At 46.5% G+C, this 18265-nt stretch overlaps 1 protein-coding gene across 3 annotated transcripts in view; it reads right to left on the minus strand.

Moving 5' to 3' along the window:
- epha3 (eph receptor A3) overlaps positions 1 to 18265 on the minus strand; it is a 76517-nt gene that overhangs the window by 36047 nt on the left and 22205 nt on the right. The gene's annotated exons all lie outside the window — the stretch shown is intronic.

Here is an 18265-nt window from a genome sequence, read left to right on the forward strand (position 1 = left end):
GTATTAAATTGTACTCAGCGGCTCATGTGCTCCTATTCATGAGAATCCCATTCCATTACCCGTAATGAAGGGGGGGGGGAATCACAAATGAGATGGCCAATTAAAGAGCCGCACGCCGGCTCCCGAATTCCACCTGTCCAGGGTGGCGGCTTCACCTCTTTTTATTCCACGAACACCGCGAGCCGCGGCTTTCAGGTTCTCGCAGTACAAATTCATTTCACCCCACATGGAAATATGGGCCACATATGTACAGCCTGGAGATGGCGGGACCCGTCTGGGAAAATGCTAAGTACATTTTGGCGGAATAAATAACGTCTTGTTGACACAAGTGGTTGCGCCCTCAACACAGTTAGCTGTTGCCCCATTTCACCACCAAGTGGCCCTGCAAATGTGGCTCGAGGAGCACGGGGAGCAGGACGATGAACAGAATCAGTTTTGAATTAACCTCCTGATCTCCCCGAAGCGTTCGCCGCCACAGTTAGAAAACAAGGCTGACAAACATGGTCGGCTTGGGCCGCGGCGTGCTCGAGGAAATCGCATGTGACACAGTCTCCCCAGTTCAACGGCTAAGTACCGGTTAGCAGCAAGACAGACTGCGTGCGCCCCTGGAAACTGTAGGAAAAGTCGTCAGCCAAGCATTTAAGCTACGCCTCGTGCAAAATACTTGATGCTTAAAATATCTTTGACAATTAACCTAATTAAGTCAATTAATCATGACATGAATTTAATTCAGGAAGTTAATAAGCTGCTAATAAACCGTATTATTTCTCCCAATCTGGCAACAGCGGCAGCACTCCAAACATATGACGAAACTAAACACATACCAACTCTGAATGTACAGATCGGGGAAAGTAGGTTTATTTTCCCTTAAAATTGGAATATATGAGTTGTTCCTTGGTGGAGCCATGTAGCGATGGCAAGGCGACTCCACCAGAGCTGTGATCGGGCCTAAAAAGACATTTCCGCATCTCTCTCACGATCATCACATGATGACGTTGGTCGAGAATTGCAAATCAAATTAGCATTTCATTCAAACATTAACAATACAAAACACTTTATCAATAATCGAAACAAATTTACAAGCAGCAAATCATCCAGGAAAAAATAGGTACTATAGACCAGAAGTTTGTGTTTACCCTGCAATCTCGAGCCGACCCGAGCCTGAACCAGCGGGTCAAGATTTACAGCTGTAGACCCCACTGGCAGCTCCAGACAGATATTTACACTCAGAGGCGATCAGTCCCAACACCGCATCTGCGCGATAAAGCGCTGATAGCCCAGGCCTGACGCGAACCAGACGACCGCTCCCTTCCTGCACGTCCTGGTGACCCCTCAGATCATCAGAGGGTTCCGTCCAGGGCCGATGGAGTGTGGTGTGATGTAAAATGGGACGAGTCGCTGGCGATGTCATAAAAGAAATGCCTCAAGTCTGTCTCTTTGACAGCTCAACTGTTTCCGTGTGCACGTGTCCTGGGGGGGGTTATTGATCGCATATGTGCTGGGTGGAGATGGGAGGGAAGGGTATGAATGATCTGACAGAGTTCAGGCCTGGAGAGACGCAACAAGGTGATTCCTCATCCCGGCCCTCCGGCGGCGTGCAGAGCTTAAGCAGCCAATAAGAGGAGCAGTGGCGCTCTCACAGGGGCTAATAAAGATATGATATGTGATCTCATACTGGGACACGAACTTGATCTTGAGGCAAAGAAAAAAAATGAGATGAGAGGAAGAAACTACAGCAGAAACTAAGCAGTAATGGCAAATCTGTCAGGGGAGGTGTCCCTGCTGACTTTCGGCTCAAAACCCCTTTATCAATCAATATCCACATGAGCTGGAGCTCGCAGCAACGTTCATTTACTATAATGTCCATAAGGTAGCCGAGGGGGACTGGAAGGCTACAGGGAACTAATGTGATCATTCAGAAGGTCCTGTTTGTGCTAATTGCTCATGAAACCCAATCGCCTAAGCCCACGTTTGGACGTCCTCCAGAGATGCCCTAAAAAACTGCCGGGTCAAATACTGACAGTTCAGACACTCGACATTTGCAGCTGATTTTTAGTCAGGCTCTACCGTGTACATATTGGAAGAATCAGCACCTTCATTTGCTAGATCAATATCCCTGGCCTGACAGCTTTGCACAGTTGGCTGGAGTGATTTTTCGTACCAGTCACTTTTTTCCTCATTTTGTTAATAACGAGTCTATCTCGTAATAGAAAAAATGACCTCAAGCCAGCACTCTATGGAGACAAAAAAATGGAATTCAAAGCCCCTCAATCTGGCAACATTGTTCTGAGCTTGGACAAATATCTGCATACAAAGGTTTATATCAAGTTGGATCCTGTCCTGAGATCCTATTCTAACCTCCTGTCAGTCATGTCAAAGGTACTGCCCTGTTTTAGTCCTAATTAAACTGAATTCTCACCATCATAGAGTTTGGGGCATCATTTTTTAAACAATTCAAATCAATAGATGGATGGAACTTATGGCTTACAGAGACACATAGGATCAAGTCATGTGACTAGGCTTGCACTGACACGACCTACGCAACGCTCAGTGGTCCATCTCAGGGGAACCCAGGCAGGCAGAGGGGGGACCGGTGAAATATGAGCGCAGCTCTTGTTTGTCCAAGAGGCCATACAACAGGGACCCACCTCGTCCTAAATCAATACACGGCATCTTGTAAACAACCCCGATGACACCATGGTGCCTGCCTCACTGCCGTTAAAGAAAGAAAAAAAAAAGCAGCCTTGCATTAGGGGAGTATGAAATGCCGAAACTTCATTTGAGAGCAGGATCGAGCAACACTGTGCAGGCCCAACCTGAACGTGTCACAACCATCTGGCATAACGAGGCAGGTGAACTGAGACGGTGACAAAACTAGACGAAGAAGAAGGACGCATTCGTACGACGTCACGAAACAAGGGTTTAATTTGTGAAGAACAGGACAGGGGAGACATCCGGCAACTGGTGAACATGTAACACAACACAGACCCAACGGTGAACAGACACGAACAGGGCAGCTTTATACACTAGACACAGGTGAACACGATTAGGGAACATTACACAGGACAAACGCGAAACTCCGGTCCGGTTCCAGGACCGGAGTAACCCCTTCCGGATCGGATCCAGGACCGGAGTAACCCCTTCCGGACCGGATCATGAAAGAACGCAGGGTCGGCCGGAGAGAAAGAGCGAAGGACTAAACAAAGGATTTCCTGACTGGACTCCCGTCCATCACACAGGGTCAGCGGGACCTTCGCTTCCCTCCCTCGTCGCCTCGGCCGCCCCTACCGGCACCGGGTACATTCCGATCTGCTCCGGCAGGAGCGTCATTTCCCAACGTTACGGATGGCAGGGGGAGATGGGAGGGCCGGCGCCACAGAAAGAGACAGCGGGACGAGGGGCGGGTCCCGCTGGATCCCGCTGCGCTGGAAATGGATATTAGTATTGTAATGCGCGGCGAGCTTTTGGGACTGTTTACGGATCCAAACATGTGTTTCCGACCTGCTTTCCTGGGCGGCACAATGCGGCTACTGTGCCCACACCTTCCTAGACCCCCCCCTTCATCAGCACCCTTTATTATTCAAATCAGCCCTCCATCCAATCTCTTAATTAGACAGCGGGACCGCCAGCGAGTGCTAATTTCCCTCCAAACCGAAACGCTCATCCATCTGAAGAGGCTCTTCGAGGTTTTCGATGTGAACTAGTCCCACTTTAGCTCCATTACTGTGCAGTTACGAACATAAACACAGATCTGGACCCGTTTTCTGTTTTATTATCTGTGGAGTGTGCATCTTTAAACATTTTAACTCCATTTAAGCTCCTCTGCCATGAAGCACAGATGATTGGTTTTGACCTATTGGATCCGTATTTGTCTGCGAGCTGTGCGTATTCCCCTCTGCAATGTCCCACTAATAGATTCTGTCACGAGAACCAACAGCTGAACATCCATTTACCGCTAATGGGGAACAGATATTCATTACATCAAATTACAAATTTGAATACAATTTCCTTAAACATCTATAGAAATGCTATTTAAAAGACGGCATATCGTTCACTGTGAATCATAATGTTTGCACTGGCTGAGAGACGCTCATTAGAATGAATTAACGACATATATGCGTGAGCAGACAATCAGACAAGGTCAGGATGCTGCGGGGTCGTCGCCAGGAAGCCGCCCACCCTCCACACTGCTCATTAAGAGCAGAGCTGTTCACGGTAGACACTTAAGCCCCTGTAACCCCAGACAACACATCTGATGTTCTGCCATTTTCTTACTGTTTTGGGTCACACATCTGAACATGCGTGCAGAGAGCATCGTCCAGGTCCATCAGACCACCGCCCCAAGAGACCCCTGTATTAGGTTCATTAGAAAACAGCTTTTTTTCAGCTTGGTTAGGATATCACAGCTTTTAATGAACATGTAGCTGATGATTGGGTAGGCTTGGAGGACCCTGACCCAGGAATGTTCAATTGCACTCTAAGATGATGAAATTTAGGCTTGATTTGCCAGTTGCCAGATATAAATATCCAATAAAACCAGCTGGATCAACATAAACAGACAGGTGTTGCCAGTTGTGAGGACCAAAAATATAGATTTATCAGCATTCTTTTGCTATATTCCAACTTAAATATGCATGTTTGTTTTTTTACAAAGAATGGCAAATGCAGGAATAAGAATGACAAAATTAAATTTGTCTCTACTAATGAACCGAAACATTAGAATATGGCAAAAAAATCATTACTTACAGTAAACTTCTGTAACATGCAATATTTCTGCTAGTTTATTTGATAATGGCTTATACTACTGTTGCACTACTCTGCCATTTTTGCTACAGCCACGAGTGAGGACGTTCCCTCCAGTCCCCAGTGAAAAGCTCACCTCCTTCTCACAGAAATGCCCAACTTTCTGTGCCATTGTCGGTGGGTAAGGTCAGGCTTGTGTGCATTCTGTGTGTCCCGGTTGCAGCAGTGTGTTCACAGCTGGTTGTGTGTATGGAATATAAACTAGGCAGGGAAAACAGCTGGGAGCTCTGCTGGCAGCAGGGCCTGGCAACGTGCTGGTGTGTGTGTGTGTGTGTGTGTGTGTGTGTGTGTGTGTGTGTGTGTGTGTGTGTCTGTTCGCGCACTGGGGCCTTGAGACTGACACAAAATACACGCACACACACACATACACATACCAAAAATACATGGAAGGTATACTGTAATGAGACTGCCAATGACACTACCCACAAGCCCTAACATGCATATGAACACACACAAACACAATTATGGGTAACAGTTTGTGTGTGTGTGTGTGTGTGTGTGTGTGTGTATATTTAGAGAGAGAGAGAGAGAGAGAGAGAGAGAGGATTCGTTGCCCTTTCTGCAGCCATGTCCCACCGCTGCGGATGGCTGGGTCACTCAGTAATTTTAGGACATCATTTTGCACAAATCCCCAGACACATCTCAATAAGCCTCCATGATGCCTAAAGCGAATTGGGCAAATAAAAAAAAAAAAAAAAAAAGAAAGAAAGAAATGGTGAAAAACAGCTAAGCCTATTAGCATTATTTTCAAAGCCCCTCGGAACGTGATGCTGCTCCTGCTTCTCCCGTCTGCTGCCGGCCCCGGTGCCATTGTACAGAATGTGCCGCCTCTCTGACAGAAGGCCACACAATGGGAGCACCGCATCGGCCACCACCTAATCCCCTATTGTGGCAGGTTTATAGCCCAGCTCTTTCTTTCCCCACGGTCAGGTCTTCCATTTCTGGTGGTCCGCACAGAGTTCCCGGCTACTGATGAATCTCTCTCTGCTCGGGCGGAGGGACGGGGGGTCAGCCAAGGGTCCGGGGATTGTTCCTGGCCACTTTAATGTACGGCCGGCCGTCAGCCGTGGGCATGACTGATAACGCGGCCATTATTTCACACGGAGGGCCCGGCGCCCAACACCAGCAATAAAAAAAAAAAAAGTCCCATTCTAATCCAAATGACCGGCTTCTGGCTATTGTGGCGGAGGCACAGCCCCGGTGCGGTGCTTGTGCGTGATAATCGGCGCTCTTGCAAGGGGCCGAGGAGCAGAGATCCGGCCACATGTGAATTAATTACTATCTGCCATTGTATCCACATGTGGGAACGTGTTCGGCCAGCAGCCACGGGAAGGGCTTCCATATGTCCGTTTCCAGGACAATGACGGGGCATAGAAAATCCCCGTTGACAGGTTCCTCGCTGCCTAGAATTTTCTCCCCGAGCAGACCCATCTCCAGGGTAATGTGAGACAGGCAGAAGTGAGGGAGGACGACAAACAACACCAAAGGCATATCGGAAAGAGTGATAATTAAAATCCCTTATGAATTATTCAGCTCACATATGTGTTATGGCGGCCTCTAGATTTAGAAACAGTACAAGAGTGAAGGTTGATATCAATAATGTGAGAATCAGATTTTTACTTAGTTGTTCTATTTGTTTGCTTCAGTGGTCGACTGTAAAATGTAAAAATATTTGATTAACCACAATAATTCCGTACAGTTAGGTGTCTGCTCAGTGTGGCCAGATTGGGTGGTTTTGAATATGAAATTTTGGGAAAATTTGAACTGTTGCTGAGAAACCCATTCCACATTCCATCGAGACACATTACATAGTCAAGATGGTTAAACACGCATCCTACAGTTTTGTCAGGTTTGTTTTTGGCGCATTTTGAAGTTTCAACTGTCCCGTATCTGGCAACGTGGACTCTGCGTGTTAATTTCTTCCTCCTTTTGTTACATCACTACTGCACATGAAATAGTGTCACAAGCTCACAATGTATCACACATACAGGTGTGCTCCGGCAAACCAATTACGGAGGAAACGCTAACAGTGGCACATTGATGCATTTTGCTTTTATCATAACTGGGGCACACATGTGTAGTCCTTCTCTAATAAATAAATATTAGTAAAAAATACAGTTAGCTATTTCTGATACTGTATTTGTATTCGGCTCCACCTCTGGTCTTTGTTATGTCTATACATGTGTGTCGTGGATTATGAGGGTATCCGTGTGTGTGTGTGTGTGTGTGTGTGTGTGTCTCACCATGAACAAAGGGCTGCCGGAATGGCCAGCGAGTGGAAGGGAAGTGTCCTCCTTTCAAGTGCTCTGAAATAGGTCAGCTGCGACACTCGAGCAGTCTAGGAGGGTGGCCCACTTCGCCGTCACCGGCGCCTGCCTGTGGAGGAGCCTCTTCGCACTTCAAACTCATATCATCTATATAACGAGGGCCGTCTCAACAAAAAAAAAATAAAAAACGGGCCTGTACATTTTGTCGCAAATGTAAAATATATTGCGTCGCTGATGGATATTCTCTCGGAGGAAAAGTGGCGTGTTGTTTGGACGGCTTTGCCGAGGGAGCTACGGTACCAGGTCGGCCTGGGCCAACGAGAAGGGTCTACATTTCCATCCCTCCATTACTTATGGCTACCGTACAGTTGGCCGCTCCGCTTTCAGATAAACACGCTCGACACAGAAAGCAAGGTGAGAAACGCGGCCATGATTTACCTGGCTTATGGGATTTAGTTACTGGACAAAAAGGAAGTAAGATAAATACAGTGTTGTTGCCGCTGGGTTAGCGCCTTGGCAGCCCCGCGTGTTTTTGTGCGGGTCGCGAAATGTCGTCTGACTGTAAACACGGGACCCCGGCGGAGGAATGTCGGCCTTCTGGCCGGTGGGGACATAAAACGTCCAGAGAAAATATCGGATTCTTCAGAGATCAGCGGCACCCAGCGGGGTCGGAGCGAGGAGGGGGGGCGCGGGCGCACACCGGAACGAAGCGCGTACAGGACTCGGGTGCTATTTACATTCCCCCTGACAGGTGCCCTGATGGGTGCCCGGCCAGAGGACCCCCACAAATCAATCCGGGCCTGACTGGCCGCTCCGCGGGGTGTCCGGACATTTGCTGAGGCAAAGCGCCCATTCGTCTCAGCGCGAGGGAGGGGGCGGGGAGATAAGAGGCCGAGCTGAACTGTCCTGCTCCGCCCGGGTGCGCCGGGTCAGGGTGGGCGGGGCGGGGCGCACCCGCGATAAATCAGAGGGCCCGAGCGCGGAGCTGCACAGCGGGGCTGTCACGGCTGCAGGAGACGCGCTGCCGCAGGTGATCCCCCAGACGCGGCGGCAGGGGCGGCCGGCAACATCAAGCGTCTCCGGTTACTTCCTCACTGACAGCTGCTGCAAGTGTCCTGTGCCTCACGCTCACACACACACACACACACACCGACGTTCTTGTTGCATAAAATGCCCTCCTGCAAAGCTCCGGAGATACATTCTGATGATGCAGCAGCAGCTTTCAGAATTTATGAGCGCAGAACAAACCATTTATGAAAAAAACACAAGAGCTGCAAAATGTGGCAACAACCTGGGGCTTTGGTACGGACCGATCGGCCGGCAGTGGATCTTTTGATATGTGTACAGCCCTGGCTCTCACGAGCAATTTATCACCACCAGACCTCTCAGGGACGGACACACCGGGAGCCGCAGGGCCCTCGCAGGAGAGCCAGGCTTATTAGGGGAGCAGAGGGCCGCAGGGCTGACATTTTTACCTCCGCCCCGCCCTCCTGTCCCCGTCCTCTGACAGCGGCGGCTGTAATTATCGGCGTGTTTTACACTCGTCAGTGGGACAATTACCCGGCAGAAAGGTCAGGTGGCCTCGCGGATCGATCGCTCACCTGCTCTCCTCTCCCGCTTCCTCCCAGCCTGCCCTGCTCCACGGCTGATCGCGCTTTCATCTCCACACATCACACACACGCTCATCCGGCAGCCTGAACTCTGACCCCACGTCATCCTTTACACATCCAGTTTTTTTTCTGTCCTCTCAAAATCAATAGACTGGTCTTTTACTTCCTCAGGCTCACCGGCTGGTGAAGTTCCCACATTTCTTATGTGCGGAAACCGGGCCCTACTTTCAAAGTACGCAACCCGTAATGGGCACAATCCTGTCTGCTAATGGCAGGTCAAGAGGAACTTTAGGATTTGCATAAATAAAAATATGAAACCTGAAAGGGTTGCTTGAAGGGCTTCTTCATTATAGAGATTGTAAACCTGCTTACAAAAATACATCAAATGCACAAAAAGTGAGATATATATATATATATATATATATATATATATATACACACACACACACACACACATACATACATATAGTAAAAAAATTGCCATTACATCATACTACATTCATAAAAGTATTGTTTATTTAACTTTTTTGCACACTCTTGCACACTTTTATATTTAGTACATATATTTTATACTATTTGTATTTTTTTAAATGTATTACCTTTTTATTTTCTATTTCTCTATTTCTTATATATTGGGTGACATTTTGCACTGAGGGGTGGTGGACAGGACCACAATCTTGTTGCACAATTGTACTAAGTATGATTGTGCAATGACAACAAAATCTTTAATCGACTGCCATATGTTTAACTTCTCTTTTCATCATTATTTAAACTGAGTCCACATGCGAGCAATGGTTCTCAAATGAAATCCACCTTAAACCTCACCAAGTCACCACATGACCAAACACATAATACAACATGCTGAGGAAAGATGTTACTTAAGTTTCATGCAGCTTGCAATAAAATGCTCCAGTAAAACAGAAATCCTCTGTTATCACACACTGTCCTGCCAGAAGTGAACAGGCGAGAGTATCGATTGGTCATTACGGGAGTCATTAATACGTCTCAGCTGCCAGCATGTTATTTAATACTTACAGTTTTCTTAATAACTGTCCAACACATTGTTAAAACAAGAACCATCATCATGTCAGCATCATGAAATCCTGAATGACCTGTTACCGAGGCTAATCATAAAACAGGCTTTGGTGTATTATAGGCCACACCACATGACCTTTTTCCGTTTTGGGTCCAGCGTTTTGCTGATGGGTGCAGATTTACCCAGTTCCAGAACAACGGGTGGGTCAGCACAAGAAGGGAAGTGCGATACAGGTCTGAGTGGGACAATGACAGGATTCATCATGGTCTAATTGGGAAAGAATAGTTCTGGGAGACCATTTTCACAACTGAGTAAATTCCATCCAATGTTCAGATCAAATGGTTAGAAAACGGATCCAACTGGTCTTCATTTGGGACAAAAATTTTCATACATTTTCGTGCCGAGGAGAGACACGATACCATGTTAAAAAAAAAAATCCCAAAAGAATATATTTTTATTACCAGGGTTTCCTCAGGGCTCGAAAACACACAGAGGAGAAGTGCACACACAGCAGAACAGGAACTTGGGCGAGGATAACCAAGTGAGTGCTGAGAGCTTGCAGACCTTGGCAAAACTTTTGCATTGGGAAATAATGACCGATTCCATATTCCAGTCATTACAACCCTTACACCTCGCTGGCTTCTGCTCGAGTTGCACCCACACATATGCACCGAGACGCCCCAGAACATAACACACTCATTAAAGCTCACCTTGCACACCACCTCACGAAATCATTTACATTCCAGGTCTGCTCTCAGGAATACCTTCAGCATCGCCCCAGTCTGGTTTGTCTCACTCGTCGCAACCAATGTGATTTTAATCTGGACTGGCCTCTAAAGGCCTGGTTACAGCCCACGTGGACATTAATGGGACGAATGCACAGGATGCAAGAAGAATTTGAGCCATGAGGGAAACATGTTGCAAAGTATGCGATTAAGAAATGTCCATATTTGGCCATTAAAATAACATCAAAAATCCTCTCCATTGTAAACAACTGCATACATGTAGAGACATGAGTTTTAATTGGAATGCTGTGTTCATTAATGCAAGTCTGTCACTTTAAAAGCTCCATCGATTATTAGAGAAGCCTTCCTGAAATGTCCTGAAACAGCTGAACTGGTTTAAAGAAGCAATAAAACTGGCCTTCTATAGACTATTTGAGAATCCAGAGCACTGAAATATGGGTTCAACAACAATTCTTTTTCCTAACTTTCTTTTTCACATTCATTTAGAAATATTTACATTTACATTTACAGCATTTACCAGACACCCTTATCCAGAGCGACTTACAATCAGTAGTTACAGGGACAGTTTCCCCTTGGAGACACTCAGGGTGAAGTGTCCTACTCAGGGACACAATAGTAGTAAGTGGGATTTGAACATGGGTCTTCTAGTTAATAGACAAGTGTGTTACCCACTAGGTTACAACCACCCATGTTTTTATTTCCTGGAAAACAAGGACAATTCTAAATGGACTTATGGAATGGTAATGTTTTTCTGGTATTAGATAGGGGAGTATATAGTCATTACTACATATTTCTAATATATATATATATATATATATATATATATATATATATATATATATATATATATATATATATATATATATATATATATATATATATATATATATATACACATACATATACATACATACATACATACATACATACATACATATATATAGATAGTGTGTGTGTGTGTGTGTGTGTGTGTGTGTGTGTGTGTGTGTGTACTAATATAACAGTGGTATTCCAGTGGGTAAGGAAGCGGACCCGTAATCGGTTTAAGGTTCCCTTGTTCAAGGTACCATCCTCACACACTGCTGCTCACTAAGCCCGCTGCTCACTAAGAGTGATGGTTAAATGCAGAGGACACATTGCATTGTGTCACCACGTGCTGTGCTGCAGTGTTTCACAATGTGTTTCAACAGGCGCTCGAAGCGAACTTCACATGCAAGGACGAGGAAGCAGTGGCTCCAACCCCCCCAACCTTGTCTTTTGACTGATAGATCTCTTAATACATCAGAGAGGAGATTAGAGCACCACTTGACTGTGAAAAACAATCCCTTCACCGCGTCCCGGCGAGTGGGGGCCTGATCGATGCGCGCAGACGCAGGGCTTGTCAGGGCTGGGCCGCTTTGATTGGGCCCTTCGCTGTACAACAGACAGGGGACAAGCTGACAGCAGACCCCCCCCCTGCTCCTTCCTCAGCACCTTCATTCCCCCTCCATCGATCTTCCGAGGTCCCTGCGCCCCCCAACACCCCACCCGGCGCGCCCGGAGATACAGACACACGGAGAGACGCGCTGTCTGTCCCCCGCTGCTGAGTGGACGTGGTAGAAAACCGCACAGCTTGTCACTCCAGCATGAAACTCACACACACACACACACACACACACACACACACACATTCTCAGCCATGCGTGCGCTCGGAAGAGGACGGGCCGACGCTATAGATAGGCAGACATGTGAAAACAGCCCAGAAGATCTGGCGTACGGAAGTGAGGATAACAACTCGGGACCAAGAAGAAAGTGTGTAGGCGTGAAGCAGGACCGTATAATCGAGCAAAAAAAAAAAAAGGAGCTTTGTTCTGTTACACTAACATAATACATCGGAGGCCGACTCTCATGAGGGCCTTTGTTGGACTGATTGCTTCACTTACGTGGGAGTGCACAATGTGTCATTAAGCACACCCACCCACTCTCCTCAGAGAGACAAAAACGGCCAATCACGGCCCAGGCTCCCATTACAGCAGCGTTTGTTTGGACTGCTGCAGGAACCCGGCAGTCCCCAATCTGCCCAGCCGCCTGCCGAGGACGGCTTCCTATGGGACCCTGACTGACAGAACATGAGTTGGAACACAAGCGAGAGGTGATCTTTACAAACGCCCTTCACCAGACCTTACAGATGATAAGAGGAGAAGACCCTTTAGAACATGGAAAATGAAGGGACATGTAGAATAGTCTGATATTTCTAGATAACGTGAACTGGTGGTGCAAACAATTCAAATGATGACTGTAGAAAACCATTGCACCATTGGTAGTAACACACCTATGAGCCAGAAGACCCAGGTTCAAACATCACTTACTACCATGGTCTCTGTGAGCAAGACACTCAGCCCTGAGTGTCTCAGAGGGACTGTCCCTGTCACTACTGTCCCTGTGGCTGGTAAATGCCGTAAATGTAAAAGTAAATCCACCGAATTCTAAATCGTGAATTTGTTTAGTTGTTTTCATCAACTTTCCATTCATTCAAGTGTTATGTTTATAACTCGTATTCAGGGACGTTTCAGCATCCCATGATTCCATGCAGTTAGCTGAAATAATCCAATTCACAGCCACTTAACAGATCTGCAGTGAACGTAATGCACTTGAGATAAGAGGTTTTGTTTAGTCAAGGTCATATCTGAGCACTGCACCATATGTAATCTCTGACAGAGAGGAGCTCTGTGTGTGTGTGTGTGTGTGTGTGTGTGTGAAGAGTGTGTCCAGTGTATGTGGGTGTAAGATGGCTGATAGGGTCACTGAGGCATAGAAAACATGAATGCTTTTTTTTTTTTTTTTCGTGTTGTCGTCTTCTCCAAGCTGACATGGACCGATGAGGTGACACGACGCTGATGGGGATCGGAGGGGCGCCGGGGCCCGGGACAATGGCGTTACAGTCGGGCCCCCGCTAAATGAATGTGGTGAGGAAATCACAGGGTCAGAGGAATGTCCCCCTACTGGGCGCACACATGGTATTCCGCTTTTACGCGCCCCCACCCCGCCACACACGAACAAACACATGCAACGCATACAGTACACAGCCATGCACACGCTACACGGGCAGTGCAACACAACACATACACACACATACATACACACAAGTCCAGGTACGTCTACGTAATACATATATAACGTAAATACAACATATCATTTCAAATATAGAAAAGCCTTTTTACTACACTGACAAGAAAAACAGTGGTTAAACTTAAAAAAAAATATTAATTTGTCACGTGTAAACAGGTTACAGCAGGTTTGTTTGGTTTATTTACATAACGTCAATGCTAAAATATTTTAGCATATTTCAAATAATTAATTGCATTTTTTTGAAGTTTAGCCCCCTTTTTTCGGTGTAGTGAGGCCCAGGTAAAGACCCTGCCACTGCACAGTTGTTAAATGTTTAGCTAGAATTAAAGACGTAATACCCCACCACAAAATGCACATTCAGGGATTCGGGGTGTGCTGTTCTCGCAGACTCAATGTTGCCAGACTTTTGGCAAAATAAACCCTCAAGAACAGATACGGAGGAGCCCATTCCTTATTAAAGTTTGCTAGAGTGCAGAGTTGCTGCGGTTAAAGACTTATGAGATGTTTCTGGCAGTTTGGGGAAAGTTTGGCAGCTTATCTGGCAACACTGTTTATTTAGCTATTCCTAATGCATGTCAACTCATCCCCCTGCTGAAGGTGGAGTTTTAATAAAAGCCCACTTTTTAAACACAGACCACTTTAAAAACGTGTAGGTAATAAATATTTTGTAATAAATCCATTATCTTGGCTTTTCCTAATTCTCATCTTCATGTTCAGCTCCACCCCTAGCCAACATGGGACCCTGCAAATCTCTTGGCCATAAACACCCCCCAATCCCCAACGGGAGAGCAGCGCATGAGAGACGTCCAGGGTTCCGCGCCCTGAAACGGACTTATCCCGATGAGTGATAATGCGGGTTTTATTCTGGGCCATAAATAAAGCGGGCGTGAGAGAACCGCGGGCTGATAAACGAAGTCTATTTACTGTCACGGACCCGACCGAGTAGTAACGTTGCCTTTGGACGGCTGGTGCACCCCCGGACCTTCTCCGACTCGGATTTCTACAGTCTAAACACCGCCGATCATAATTAGGCCAATTAAATGATGAGCAATAAGAGGGCCGATTCTTCCCACACCTGGAACCATTTTTCCGACGCTCCCCGACCACGCTGGTGCAATGATTAGCATTGATCTTCGCCGCGGCAGTCTCCGTTCGGCCATTGTTCCTCGAAAGCCCGTCTGCAATTTACGCAGCGCAGCCAATTACGCCGGATTAGTCTTTTCTTTTAACACAGCGGAGAGTGACCGCAGCGCAGTAGCATTTGTTTTTCATTTCTGCTTATCCGCCCCCACCCATCTCTCTCTCGCTTTCTCCCTCACACACACACACACACACACACACACACACAGCAATTCTACCAAAAATCTGCTCTTAATCGCGAGGAGTAACAAAGACAAAAGAAAAAAAAAAAAAACCCAGTTGGGAAAACCGAAAGAGCGACGTGGCTGTGAACTCGGCATGATCGAGACAGTCGCGGTGTCCACGGCTGCATGGTTCATGTATGAGCTCATGATTAGCGCCTCAGTTCGCCTCTAATTGCGCGCAGCGCCATCAAGTACAGTAGCTTCCAGACCGGCATTCGCATGGAGACCACGTGCAAGACAAAGCAGCGGAGCGGTGTGTCTATTTAAATAACGCCAATCGACGTATTAATTACTGCGCCCTTATTAGACATGCCAGAGTCATCAATGGCAGACCAGCACAATCACGCCACTGCGGGACAGGCCTGGAATGATGGCTCTTCCAAATATCAGTTTATGTCATGATCTTGGAGCTAAAAAATGTAAAAAAAACAAGCATTTACATTTACAGTATTTATTTACATTACATTTACAGCATTTATCAGACGTCCTTATCCAGAGCGACTTACAGTCAGTAGTTACAGGGACAGTCCCCTAAGTGGGATTCGAACCCGGGTCTTCTGGTTCATAGGCAGGTGTCTTACCCACTAGGCTACTACCACCACACTATTTTATCAGTGTGCCCTTATCCAGAGTGACTTACAATCAGTAGTTACAGGGACAGTCCCCCCCCCCGGAGCAACTTAGGGTTAAGTGTCTTGCTCAGGGACACAGTGGCAGTAAGTGGGATTTGAACCAAGACAACCAAGAACCAAGATTTGAACCAAGACAACAACAGTAAAAGAATGGTTTTATTTTTTTGGCCGTTGGTTTGGCTTAAATACATTTCACTGCGGGAGGATTCGGGTTTTTTTTGTTTTTTTTGTACGAGCGACGCGGCCCATTCCTTCGGTCACTTGGACTGAAAATGCAACAGCTTCCATCCGCCCGGCGCATTGGAAGCGACGCTCCGCGAGGACCCCGGGCCGCCGCCCCGCTGCTCTTTTTTTGCCGGGAGACGGACTTTTCTTTGGCGCGTAAAAGGCCCGTCCGAACTGAACGATAATAAATATGCGCCGGCCTGCGGGCTTTAATCGCGTGGAACGAAGGCTTCTGAAGCACCTTCGCGTTCTCTCGCAGAGGAGCGAGGAGCGGATGCTGATCGACAAATAATTGCATGTTTGAGCTCGCCCTGCCAGCTACGGACAGGCCGCCAGACACGTATTGTCAGTCAGAAGGAAGAAGAGAGCTGAGCGCTGTGCCAGAAACGGGATTGTTTGAGTGGGTTTTAATAGTGCCGGGCGCACATGAATCATCTTCTTACTGTCCTCCCGTACGAAAGCTAACGATGGGAACCTGGGAGGGAGATCGTTGAAGCTAAAAAAAAAAAAACATGTCTGGCAAACATTTGTTTGGGCCGTGTAATACTTTAAGGGTCTATTTGGGTTTTTTGAGGAATGCATGGTCATGCAGTTTAGGGTTGCTAAAACCCTCCCACATTGCAGACCTTCGATCAGTGCAACATCTGATGGCAACATTTCAGACAATATTAGAAACTAAAATCCGTTTTAGAGAAAAGCGTTTTCGCTTGGACGGGGCTGCAATCGTGAAGACACAAACAGCACAAAGAAAAGCATGAACATCCACGGGTCCACAGTAGGCTTGTCAATAAAAATCGATACTACAATTTTATATGGATTTCTGTACCAATTAGCACCGGTATCGATACTTAAATTCCAGTTTTGCATCTGCCGGTTTGCGGAATTCCGTGGACAGCCTTTCCCCAGTGGAGGACCTTTGACACATTTAAAACGCGATTCTGCGGCACCAGGCTTGCTAGGAAATGCAAAAAGAAGTATTTCGGGTCGGTTCGGGCTCAATTTTCATCATTTTAGTCGGAATCGGGACGAGCTTGTGCAGTAAATGATAGGTCTGCAAACGCAAACTTCTGTTGCCAGGTGATTCGTTCTAGTAATTTGCGAAACGGAGTATAGCACTCATAGCACGTGCAAAGCTTTTTAAAAATCTGTACTTGTCGGGTCGGGTCAAATCCTGCCAGGACTCTGCAATATATTTTCCACTTCTGTGGCATGAGAAGCGAGGAGTGGTCAAAAACATTAAACTACATTTCTTTCATTCATTGGTATGTTTCTTAATGCATGTATTTATTTATTTGTTCATTTGTTATCTTTTCATTATTTTATTTATGTAGTATATGGTATTCTGATTTTGTTTAAATATTTTAAAATGATTGTTTATTGCTTTAAAAAATATTTTCCTCAGCTTGTAGTATCAAAAAAAATAAATAAATAGATTGAGTATCGAATGCCGTCCTTAGTATCGGTATGGAGTTCGAAATTTCAGTGACAAGCCAGGTCCACAGTGGCCTTGACCTCTGACCACCAAAACCGAATAGGTTTCTATATTGCATCAAAATTGACAAAACCATCTCAATGACTTCTAGAACAGACAGATGGATATATAATATATAACATTTTATTTCGCAGCATGAATAGGCAGGGGCTGGGTGCATTAATCTGGCTGGACGTTTCCCTCTGACATTTCACAGTCCCCCGCCCTCGGCATATGTGCCTTAAAGACACACCTGCCACGACGGCCACTGTACGAAAGGTCAGCGCTCGTCTGAACGGCACCCCGCGAGCCTTGGCGCTTCCTTCCTTTGTCCCGGGCCTTAAGGTGGTCAGCCGTCACAAAGATCAGACACTTTCAACACAAAGCGGCGGGAGATCACAAGCTCCGATGCCTTAACGGGAATTTAAACTTGACCACGCCTGCGGGCCACTGGCTGCATCTGAGCAGAGCGCCTTCAGAAACACCGCCCCCACGGCAGCGCCGTGGCCTCCATGCTCTGCTGATGCTGACATTCAGGGTGGCGAGGTGGGGCGAGTCAGAAGTGATGCACGGCCTGCACCCGACGTCCCTTTTGTCCCTCTGCACCCTCGTGCATGTGTCCTCCCTGGCGGACCCACCATTAGCCACATTCCAGGGTGCGGAACGACGCGTTCTTCGTGTGTGGAGGGCGTGGCCTGGTCTGTTTCCTGGCTCTTCTGTTCGCTATGTGGTTTTGATTCCAGATACAGCGTCACATGGAGTTCTCGCGAGCGTCACACATCTCTCACAATAAAAACGTCACAATGAAATGATCTGATTTTTAAAGTGCTGCTACAGTAAACGTGCCATTTTAAATATGATGTTGAAAAAAGCATTAGAATAAATATTATTAAATAAAAAATAACATTTTTATTCATAATAAGAATGGTTAAAGTATTCGTAGTGGTAGCAGAAGAATCCTCTTTTATACATTAAAAAGAAATAAAAATATGATAAATAAAAA

The sequence above is a fragment of the Denticeps clupeoides genome, chromosome 9, assembly GCF_900700375.1.
Source record: "Denticeps clupeoides chromosome 9, fDenClu1.1, whole genome shotgun sequence".
Classification (NCBI taxonomy): Eukaryota; Metazoa; Chordata; class Actinopteri; order Clupeiformes; family Denticipitidae; genus Denticeps; species Denticeps clupeoides.